The sequence below is a fragment of the Tamandua tetradactyla genome, chromosome 21 (assembly GCF_023851605.1).
Source record: "Tamandua tetradactyla isolate mTamTet1 chromosome 21, mTamTet1.pri, whole genome shotgun sequence".
In the NCBI taxonomy this organism is placed as follows: Eukaryota; Metazoa; Chordata; class Mammalia; order Pilosa; family Myrmecophagidae; genus Tamandua; species Tamandua tetradactyla.
This window is the reverse complement of record NC_135347.1, coordinates 2,489,678-2,501,291: the sequence shown is the minus strand read 5'-3', so window position 1 is coordinate 2,501,291 and position 11,614 is coordinate 2,489,678. Positions and strand designations below refer to the sequence as shown.

The following is an 11,614-nucleotide window of genomic DNA, read 5'->3' as shown; positions in this document are numbered from 1 at the left end:
AGTGGTGAAATTGGCCCTCCTTGTCTTGTATCTGATCTTGGTAGAAATGCTTTACTCTTTTACCAATGAGTATTTGGTTGGTTAGCTATGCATTTTTCATAAATAGGCTCTTTCATTTTAAGGCTGTTCCTTTAAATTCCTCATTTTCTGAGTATTTAATAATGAAAGGGTGTTGAATTTTTTCTCACACACACAGTCTCATTTATTGGCTCATTATACATATACACAAAATATGTACACAAGCATAAATGCTCCAATGTCCAATTTTTACATGGGAATTACAGATCACTTCCTTATGTCTTTTATCCAGTACCCCTCACATTGTGTCCTATCCATTTTTCATTTTATAATGAAGGCTTGAAAGGGATTGACACTAAAAGGTAGGAATCTGGAAGAAGGGAAAGGCCCTGCTTCCCTCTCTTCAAAGTTACCTCCACAGAGTCTTGTCCTTTTTCAATGGCTGTTATAGAGCAGAGGCCTCAAAATTTGCACTCCCTTCTGCTGTAGCTTAAATCCTAAACTTCTCTTCTGATCTCTTTGATCTTTTCCATTCATCTCTTCTCCTCTTAAAAACTCTTCCTAATTTCCTCTTTTCTGCACGTCTCTAATTTGCAGTCTCTGTGTTTTCATTGCTCCAAGTGCCTGGAGGGAGAATGTCCCCTGAACATACAGTCCTTCTGATAATTCCTGGGCCCTATAGAGGCTAGGACCCCAGTGCAGCTCAACAGAGGTATTGGTGCCATTGGTGGGCCCTCTGTTTGGGCTGGAGGCTTAACTGCAGCTCTCTCCGGGGTAGCCTCATTGGATCAAGTCAGGCTTTGGGCATCCTGACTTCTCATGTCCACTCCATGAGCAACTGCATATTGGCCACGACACTAGAGAGATGCAGAGCTGTTTGCCCATCTCTACTCCCATATGTCTCATTGACTTCCTCCTTGGATCTGTGGGCCAGCTGCATTACAGCAGTCACAGGTCATCGTCCACCACAGCCCAAAGCAGTTGCTACCCTAAAGGTACATCAAACTTGGCATGGGTGCCAAGAAGAGCTTCTGCTTGAATTTAGCACATATCCAATATGTCTTCACTCTGAAAGCTTCAGTCCCAGGTTTTGCATATCCATCCAGGGCTCTCTCCCAGTCACTGTTGTGTAGGGCACTGCCCATCATCATCATGACAGCTCATGGCCAGTCACTGAGGTCAAGTGAATGCACACGAGACAGGCAAGTCTCCAGATGCTGGTGGATTCTGGAGCACTAAATACGCATCAGCTCAATTCTGGCTGGCACAGTCTGGACTGAGTGCATCATGGTCAGTACAGACACTGTTGCCTCAAACAGTACAGACAGCTTGCATAGCCAGCGTTGCATTTTGCTTCCCTAGCAGAGTCTAGTTCCTGGCACTGCGCTGAAGCAGCCCTGCAGACTGGCCACAGTCTGATCCTGCTCACTCTGCACCCACAGCTCCTGCTTCTCTGCACTGGAGGCCTCGAAGGGCGATATTTGCCCAGTAAGGGACACTATGACAAATTCAAGTAATTTACCTGCATCTGTGCCTATGCCCAGTTGTGTGTCACTGTGCTCAGAGGCCTGCTCGTCAGTGTGGGGCTGGTGCCTGGGGCTGCGGCAGGGGTGGCTCAGGACAGCTCCTTCACTGGCACCTCGCTATTGTCTGCAGTAGGTCAGTCTCCTCTGCCATGGAAGTTCTGTATGTAATTACGCAGCTGGGGTGGTAGTGAAGCAGCTTATTGTCGTAAAGCGTCATGCATTTTTTCCTTCCACTTCTTATTGAGGGACTCTTTGCTCTACTTCAACAGGGCCTGTGATGGGGATGGTACTCTCATCGGTACAGGGCCATGGGCACCTCAGCAGGGAGTCATCACACACCGACTCGAAGCTGACTTTATCAGCTGGGGAAACACGGAGATCTCAGTGTCCACACTGGTGGGAAATTGTAACTCACTGGGGCATCTCAGGTGGGCAGCAATAACGTTGACCATCCACCACAGCCACCTTCTTAAACTGACCTCCTCCAAGGAACTAATCCTGGACTTAGGTCCCTGTCGGGTAGGGATGCACTAGGGCCGGGCGTCTCCCCCCTAGGCAGGTGCCCCACAATGCGCACTTTAAGTGCCAGCACCTGTGCCTCAAGGACCACCCCTGGCTGTGCACAAACCAGTCTTCACCAGGTAGGTCCTGATTTTCACTCAACGGTCTCAGTTTTGCCAGACTCCAATCAGAGAGGCCCACAGTCTTTCGGGCACTGCCACTCCTGGGACCCCTTGGCCTGAGGCAAGAAATGGGTCCAGGGCCCTAAGCCACCTGCGGGCACCTGCCACTCCTATCCTTATGCCAGGCTACTGCAGGCCCAAGAACTGGCACCCCAGGGGCTCGGCCTGAGGCCAGGAGGCCTAGGTCTCTTCAGTGCAAGCTGTTGGTGAGGGGAAAGGGTGTTGAATTCTGTCAAATGCCTTTTCTGCATCTACTAGATTGATTATATAGTGTTTTTTCCCTTTTTGATCTATTAATGTGGTGTATTACGTTGCTTTTCGTATGTTGAACCATACTTATAGATAAAATGCCTCTTGGTCATGGAGTATAATCTTCTTTAATAACTTCTATATTCAGTTTTCCAGAATTTTGTTAGGAAGTTTCGCATCTATATTCATAAGGGAAATTGGCATGTAATTTTCTTTTTGTGCTGTCTTTATCTGACTTTGATATCTGGGAAATGCTGGCCTCAAGGAATGAGGAAGTGTCCCCTCCTCTTGAATTTTTTGGAAGAATTGGCATGGAATTGGTGTTACTTTTTTAGTGTTTGGTAGAATTCATCAGTGAAATGATGGTCCAGGACTTTTCTTTGATGGAAAGTTTTTGGTGAGTGATTTAACTGCTTTACTTGTTGTAGCTCTGTTGAGAGTTTCTATTTCTTCTTGAGTCAGTTTTTATAATCTGTGTGTAGAAACACTGCTCTTCAAAATATATGAATAATATAAAAATTATTCTTTATGCTACTGCTTCTCAACCAGAGGTCTAGTTCAGAATGACCTGGGAAAGTTTTAAAAAGCGTACATGCCACAGCCACATCCAGAAACTGAATCAGAGCCCATGGGCTTAGACACTACATTTGTATGTTTTAAGAAAATGTCTCCATGTGATTTTCATATATGATTTATGTCAACAATGTACAAAATACCAATCTTTTACAAACACTGGATAGAAAAATAAAAATGACAGCATCTATAGTTTAGACAAATTTCAAAACCCCTCTTTTCCACCAGATGTTCCATCAGTCCAAACAGCTTCACAGTCATCCTATTGTATACATAGCCTACATTGTGTCCAGATGTTAATACATAAAACAGTTAGCTTTCACTTCTACTTTTGGATGGGAAATGGTGAGAGCAGAGAAAACAAGCAAAAAAAAAAATCCATGCAGCATTGAAATCCCCATTTCAGCTAATAATTCCCAGGACTTCCTTACCCATTAAATCCTTTGCCAAACCTGTTTCAGAGGAGCCAAGTTGGCTGGTTTGACTCTTATGTCCTTGACGTGCCTTTGGCACAATGAAAGTGAACAGTGAGGGCAAGATAATGCTGCAGGAGAGAAAAAGAAAAGGAACAAAGAATCCTGAAAATTCACAAAGTGAATAATTAACTTTGAAGATGCTAGAATCAGGGAAAGAAAAACAAAATGGTCCTCAGAAATTTGAAATGGCAACTGAGAGGGTTTAAATGGTATATGCCTGTATCATTGGTAATGGCAATATTTCAAAATTTCTTTTATGCTGAGTTTAAGAATAACATACACTTAAAAGTTATTATTCTAAAATGGGGCGGCTTCTAAAGAAAGCCTCCAGCGATTTTTTAATGGAGGATGTGCACCCCAAAAACGGAGAACTATTTCTGCTATCGGTTAAGGTAGGAATAAGTTTAATGCCTCCTCAAAGATTGCGATTACAGTTTTGAGATAGAAGTGTTAGCAATTTCGAAAATAAACGAAGGTCTTCAACACTGTTCCTCTGTTTTCTCCTCTGCCTTAGTGTTTTATTTTCAGGGATAAATTTCTCTTGGTGAGAGCAACAGAACAAAAGAGAAGACCCTCAGCTGGCATACTTAGCTTTTCTATCGCAGTTCGGTTTCCTGGCAGTTAGCACCTTTTGTTCCAGCATAGCATTGTCACTCCAAGAGTAAGTAATCCAACCTAGCCCTGACATTGAAGAGAATGCAGTGTGAGCCCACTGGTGTTTTTTTTTTTGTTTGTTTTCTTTTTAGCAGCTCACCTTTCAGTGACATCACTCACAGCCCTGAGATATGACTGTCCTTCCTCAGCTGCCTGATAGGGAAGCAAAGGGCACCGGCTTCATCAAAGAGCTCGATTTCACGGATGTGGCAACACAATGAATAAGATTTTCTCCAAAAGTGTGCAAAAAGGCCAACGCCGTCTTTACAAGGGGCAAGTAAGCCAGTGAGGCGACTGCATTCAAATAGCCTCCCTTGCAGATAACCAGTTTCTTACTCTCCAGCAAATAGTGACTGCTTTGTGCTCAACTTTATCTTTGTTTTGTCCTTTGGGGCTCAACATAAAACAAAACAAAAAAAAGTCCATGTACAGTGATTGGATGGACAGAATGTAGATGACTGCTAGCTCTTTGTGAAAAGATCCTTTCTTCACAGTGAGCTGGATTTCACTTACATTTAGAAGAGTGGTTTGCCAGAGTCTTTAAAGAGAGTTATCGTGAGACTTCTAAAAATTAAAAGAATCTGTTTGGGAGATATTTATAAGCCTTATGAAAATATTCTTCCATGTACCGTTATATTTTCATTAGCATGGCACAAGGTTAGTTACTAAGGAATAAATGGTTAGAACCAATTTTCATTTTCTGAGAATAAGCCATTTTTTTTCTTAAGCAATGACAATGATTTCATCATGAAAAGTGGGATTCTGTCTGAAGTTGTTGTTTAGCTAGAAGCATGGTGCCCAAGTGACTCAAAATAAACAGGCTGAAAAGTGTTGTGGCAGGCAGAAAATACCTGCTTCCACACTATTGCACAGTGTTTCCCTGATCCATTTTGGCAAATATTTACTTCATGAGAAAAGAACAATCCTACTCTTCGACACTCTCAAAATCCCTCTACAAATTAAAAAAGAAAGAATTAAAAGCCCTTTTCTCCTATATTTCCATCAGTAGCTAGATCTTACATAAAATAAATATTTGAGAAAACAGGAGGTTCTGCTGAATATGATAGTTTTACGAAAGAGAAGTGAAAAGAAGTGACACTTGAAAGGAGGCCTCTATGGATGGTGGAGAGATACTGGGGTCAGATGGTACAAATGGCAAGAGAGCTTCTCCTCTAATATTTATTTGGGTGTGCTTGCATTCAAGGTCTGAGTATCTCATGGCACATGGTACTATAGGAAAGTTCTCTCACATGTTCCGCCTTAGATTCACATTTCTAAATTGGTTAAGAGCGAGTCAATCTCTAGTAAGCCAATAGGCACTTCTAGAAGTCTACTGTTTGAGATGGCTGACATCTATTTTTTGGGATGGCTGACAACTAGGCTTAACTCATACCCTAAATTCTAGAAACAGGCCCTTTTGCTATTTAGGATCTCTATTGCTAAAGCAGCTGTGCATCTAAATCCTTCGTGGGGTGGGTATGGGGGAGGGAATCATCATTCCAGATTCAAAGGTGAGCAGTGTTATGCTGTTACTCCATAAAGAGTCCATCATCATTTTTCTTTCCTACTGGCCGAATGTTCGGGCATTTAGAACCATGATTTCAGTCATGGTTATCCATTAGAATTCCTTGGGTAGCTTTTCGACACTCCACTGCTTTAATTCCTCCAAAGAGAAATGAAATCAGAAACTCTTGGAATTAAACTTGGTCATTGGTAATTTTTAAAAGACTCCAGGTGATTCCAACATGCCTCCAGGATTGAGAAGCACTGACTTAGAAGAAGAAACTCTCAGCCCTGTAAGGAGCAGAACGATCATCTTCATAGTAACTCAAATGTGATCTCTCAAACACAGAGTCAGGCCCAGCTTGTGGCAGGCATATTTTCCCTTTGTCCTGGTGCTCAGTTTTTGTTGTCCTGTGCTCCTTAAATAACTTTTTGAGTTATTCCAGTATTCACACCATGACATGTTTTTAATAAAACAGTATTCTAGAAATAACTCAAGGAAAACCAAACACGAAGGCTTTGCAAGGGCTGAAGCTGGATCTTGGTCTGTTGAGTTGTGATTGAGCCAGGAGATCTGGGCTGGGTTTCAGGAGAAGGATTTGAAAATACATTTAAAAATCAAAACACAAGGAAGCAGCACTGTCTGGAAAATGCACCCTCAGGCCTGGGGTGAAGGGCATCCAGTCTCTTACTTCTACAGTCTAATTTCCATGCACAAATCCAAGTAAACTTCTAAAAAGGCAAATCATTGATCTTATTAAGACATTCCACTAGCTTCTCACTGCGCACAGAGTAAAATCCAAACTTTCTGTGGACAACAAAGGCCCCCGCCTGCATCTGTGCCCCTCACTCACCTCCTGCCCCCACATGGCTGACTCTGCTCCAGTCACACGGGACTGTTCTTCAGGAAGTATAAGCTCACTCTCCACTCAGTGTTTTCTCCAGTTCTCTACTTCGAGTGTTCCTTACCCAGAGAGCAGAGTGGCCTGTCCTGAGCTCTTCCCCTCTCCCTCACCTCCTTCTTTCTCTTCTTGGGGCTGTTGCTTTCACAAATTGTCATGCTTGCTTTGCTCCCTCACTGGAAGGTAAGCTGGGCAGCCAATAGCTCATCTGACTTACTCACTGCCATGTCCTTAATATTTGCAGAGCCTTTGGGTCCACAAGGTCCCTTTAGGTACATTTGGAAAAAATGTCCCTCTTGGCAGACACAGGCTTACATGTAGACCCTCTCCAGTGGCTCCTAGCTCTCAGATGGGCCCCTCTGGGAGATTTAGAAATGTCCTACTCCTTCTTCCAGGCAGATCCAGGTCTGTACTGTGGCGCACATGGCAGAGGGTGAGCTGAATAGCCCTTCCCTTGCAGCGCAATGGAAGGGGTGGCCAAAGTGCCTGAAATATGGTCGGCACTCAATAAACGTTTGCTTAAGGAAGGAATTTAAGGGGTCAGTGATGGCAGTGCTCGTTACCGGGACACAGGCTCCAGGGTCTGGCTGTTGCTAAGGAGACTCAGCTGCACACCAGAGGTGTGCTGCTAAATGATTAAGAACCAGATCTCCAGAAGGAAAAAGAAAACCCCAAACCCATGATTTGCAGTGTGGTATAAATAAATCCCGCCGTCCCCCAGTTCAAGCTGCTCACTGAGAGCTGTCAGGAGCCCACGGAGTTCCTGAGAATTTAACAACTGGCTCTTGGGAGCTGGGGCAAGGCAGCTCCAGTGCACCAAACCACGTCCCACCCCCAGACTGAAGCCTGGGGAGCTGAGGATGTGAGCCCAGGAGGATGCCGAATCCCACACTTTCTCACAAGAGAGACTGGATTCTTTATGTACAGTCCGCTGGCATCTTTGTGGATGTGTACATCAGGAAATGGCTTATCTTCTAGGTGGAGTGGGGTGGGGGTGGGGGGTCCAAGAAGTTTCAGAAAACAAAATTAAGACCCAGTCACCTAACTGAGTCTCACTTTTTTTTTCACCTACATAATAAAACAATTTAGACTAAATAGTCTCCATTTCAACTAAAAGACTAATATTAGCTCTATACCAGGTGTAAAGGACTGCGGGGGGAGGGAAAAGTACGTCTTGTGATTTCTAGGTGCAAATGAGTTTGTGGTATGTATACAGGTAATATATCAATTGTAATAGGCTAGTGAGTATTTAGTGCATAGTTTTCTAGTTGAAATAATATGATTGAGGTGAAATTTGCCAGGAAACTAAACTGAGGCTTAAGAACTTTTCCAAACACTAAAGACACTGTTTACTTAAAAAGAACCCAACTCTTGTCATACTATTTTTTTCTTTCTATCAGAGCCTGTATACTGAGTTTCCTCTTCTCCTCACACCCCATTTTACATCCTGGGCTTGATTCTGGATTTCATGCAAGGTTAAACATGTGCCCGGCAACACAGATGAAATGGAAATCTACACCGCCAGGCTGGAGGAGCATAAACCACTGTCCCCAGGGGCTCAGTAACAGCTTTAAGAGTTATAATTTCTGATTTTGAGCTATCACTTTGCTGGGCAAATACTAGTGTTGAAATATATTATTATGACCCCTCTCTCCACCCCAGCCACCAGAACAAATGTCCAACCTCCCTGAGCAATTTATGTGCTCACAGATAAGACAGGAGCCCTTTGCTGCAGCCTTTAGACAGGGGACAGCAAACTCTAATAGAGTCTGTCATTCTCACGTGAGCCACTGAATCACGTTTATATATAACTTGCATATTAAAAAGCAACAGCCAATGTCAATGGTGCCGATATAAAAATATCTTAATAGCCAGTAACTGACTAATGAATACTACTGCAATAACAGTTTAATTTGAAGTATTCTGACAGCTGGTTGCTTTGATGAGAGTGGTTTCCAAGGAGTCCTGGCCCCATGCTGAGAACATCTCCAGCCTGCTGATTTATAGCAGCAGTGCAGAACTGTTTAATGTCACCACCTCTCAGCTAAAGTAATAATAAACAGGAATGTTATGGTTTATTTTTCTGTATGAATTGTTCAGTCTCTGTATGGTAAGTACCAACGCAATAGGGGATAATAGCTGCCATTCCCTTGGGAGTGGTAACTGTAGTTGAGCATTTTTTCTTCTTTCCTTCTGTTTTTTTTTCTTTCCTTTTTTTTCCTTTTTATTATCAATAAAGTTTATAGATCAGGATGAGTGTAGAAGTTCTTGATTTTCTGGTAGATTTATTTATTTATTTTACATAGCTCTTACTCATTCCATTCTGCTTAGCAAATGTAATTACTCTGGTAAAGATGTAGCTTCCCTATTATTTCTGAACTTCCCAAGGTAGTTTAAAGCAGACAGCTAGGGCATGAAATATATGGTTCTACGACTATCTTAATTATACTGCATGAGTCTGTGTTTGATATGGAATAGCAATGTCTGGGAAGGGAATTTAATCTCTATAGATTTAGGACGATTGCCAAAGATTCATTGATTTTTTTTTTCCAGGAGCGCAATCTTTTATTGTATAAATGTCAGAAGCTTCAAATTATTAGGAAATGTGTCAAGAAGCTCAAGGTATAATAACATTCTTTAGAGTGCTTGATTCTGAAGACAGTGCAGTGAAATGTTCAAAAAGAAAACATGTCTTATGTTCTTAGAGAAGAAAGCTCTGGGATTTGTTTTAATTTGTCATTTTCAACAGGATCAGTGCCTGCCCTGGTTGCTTTGATTTGAAAGCTCTGAGCATGGTATACGGCAATTCTTTGGTCACCCTAGAACCTTCCCAAGCTCCAGATTGCAGGGACTTCAGCAGTCCAGGGAAAGAAGACTCTAACTCAGGGTTTGAGGCTCCAGAATTGAACTATGAAAAAGCACAGGAATTTGTCTTGGTGAAGAGGTCTTGAAGAGGGGCATCATAGAAAAAGGAAACATTGTAACAGGCTATATTTCCTAACTCAGTGAGAGCTTCTATTGGCCCTAAAATCAAGGAGACAATGTAAGCATTGGGCAATGTGTTATGTAGAATGATCTTTAATGCCATAGTAGAAAATCTACTGAAACTTGCTTAAATAACAGAGATTACAGAAGCTCACAAATCTAAAATCTCCAGAAACAGAATGGGCTGCAGGCATGTGTGATTCGGAGGTCAATTATATCAGAAGGGCTTGAGCTCCATTTCTCTGTGGCTCATTGTATTCTGCTCCATGTGTCTTACACTGTCCTTTGTCCCAAGATCTTAAGGAAAAGTTCCAAGATAAATGCAAAATTGACTGGCTTTCTTGTCAGAGGGTACAAAGTAGCTGATTGTGTAGCTGGTCGCATGCCCCAGCCTGGGACACTCGCAGATTTCCAAATGGAAATCAGGGGCTGTTAGGAAGAAAGCAATAGATGCTCATGAAACAGCCCAAAGCACGGATTTCAGCTATGGCACACTCATCTTCCCAGACAAAGAAAAGTTGCCTGAAAGACCAGAAGACACAGCTCCTGTTGCAGACCTCTGCATACTGCTGACCTAGTGTTTTCTGAGTCCTGAAGAAAACTCACTAACTGGTCTTCACTGCCCAAGCAGCACAGTCTAATCATTCAACTCATCACTCAAGGCTTCGTAGTATGAGCTCACCTGATCTTTCCAAATGTAACTTCCACCATTCCTCCGTGGGAGCTCAACATTCCAGTTGGGCTTTTCTCATACAGTCCCACCTCCATGCCTTTGCTCATTCATGCTTACTCTTCTCCCCTCCTTTTTTAGTGCCCTTTACTCTGACTATTCAAATCTGACTCAATTGGGAGGATGGAAGTTCCATCTGAGGAGGCATTAATCATGCATTAATCAAGAGTGAAGGCACTGGAATAAGACTGTAGGTTCAGACTCAGCTCTTATGCAAGAAGGAATTTTGCAAGTTACTTGATCATTCTCTGTCATAATTTCCTTATGGTTAAAATGGGAATATAAGAGTGCCTATCTCAAGGGTTGGTGGAAACATTACATGAGTTAATATGTGTATGAAGCATAGAACAATGCTTGGTAAGCATTTGATAAATGTTAACTGTTATTACAATGCCCCCATGAAAGCATTCTCTGATCACTCCCTGTCTCTTCTTCCTTTACACTACTGTACAGTTTTGGCCTGAACTTCGTATTCCACACTTAAACACATTTTTCTTTATATGGCTCAGATAGCTTTATATAGGATGTAAGCTTTTATTAGACACTTGTTTTACCACATAGTACATAGTTCAATGCCATAATTTTATATTGTAGGTATCTAGTAAATGTATTGTGAAGAAACAGTGTATGGCTAATACTGCTATGCATGATCAGGAAAGATCACAACTGGCCTGAAGTCCATCTAAGAAAACCACTGGAGTGTGTATAAGACAATTCAGATGTAGTAGAGAAAATAAGCATTGATCATTGCAAGTGTGACAAGAACTGTGATGTAAAAGTATCGATGTTCTGTACTGAAATGATTCAGTGTTTTTCACGTTGCCATGCAAAGTTTACACATGAAGGGCTGTTATTTATGCACTGTATAATAAATAGCAATAGTTTATATCTGTCTAATGTTATATACTTTCCACAAGATTCTCATTTGATATTCACCACTATTTTGTAAAGAAGTAAAGATACTATTCTCTACCATTTAGAAGTTTAACAGATTAAGTTCAGAGAGGTTAAATGGTACTTTCGAAATCAGAGATCTAGAGAAGGGTGGAGCGGATGATAGTGGGTTTCTAGGCTACAGACTCCAAGTTCATTATCTCTCCATTATATTCCACTCTGTGCCCACAACTTCCTTCCCTCCACCATCCTCTTTCATTATCTACTGCTACTTACAGCTATTTGATGGGAAGTAAAGTGAATATATTTGTCATAGCAAGTGTGGCAATGAATTTGTTTTGGAACTGTCCAAATGGACACAAAAAGGAAGCAGGCTTAGAACTCTGTAGTATGGAGATCATTATATCAATTTCTTATCCAT

The 11,614-nt window shown here is 42.1% G+C and overlaps 1 pseudogene; it reads right to left on the bottom strand.

Moving 5' to 3' along the window:
• Positions 1-579: 579 nt before the first annotated feature.
• Positions 580-6,742, bottom strand: LOC143665800 (arf-GAP with GTPase, ANK repeat and PH domain-containing protein 3-like; annotated as a pseudogene).
• Between the last annotated feature and the right edge of the window lie 4,872 nt (positions 6,743-11,614).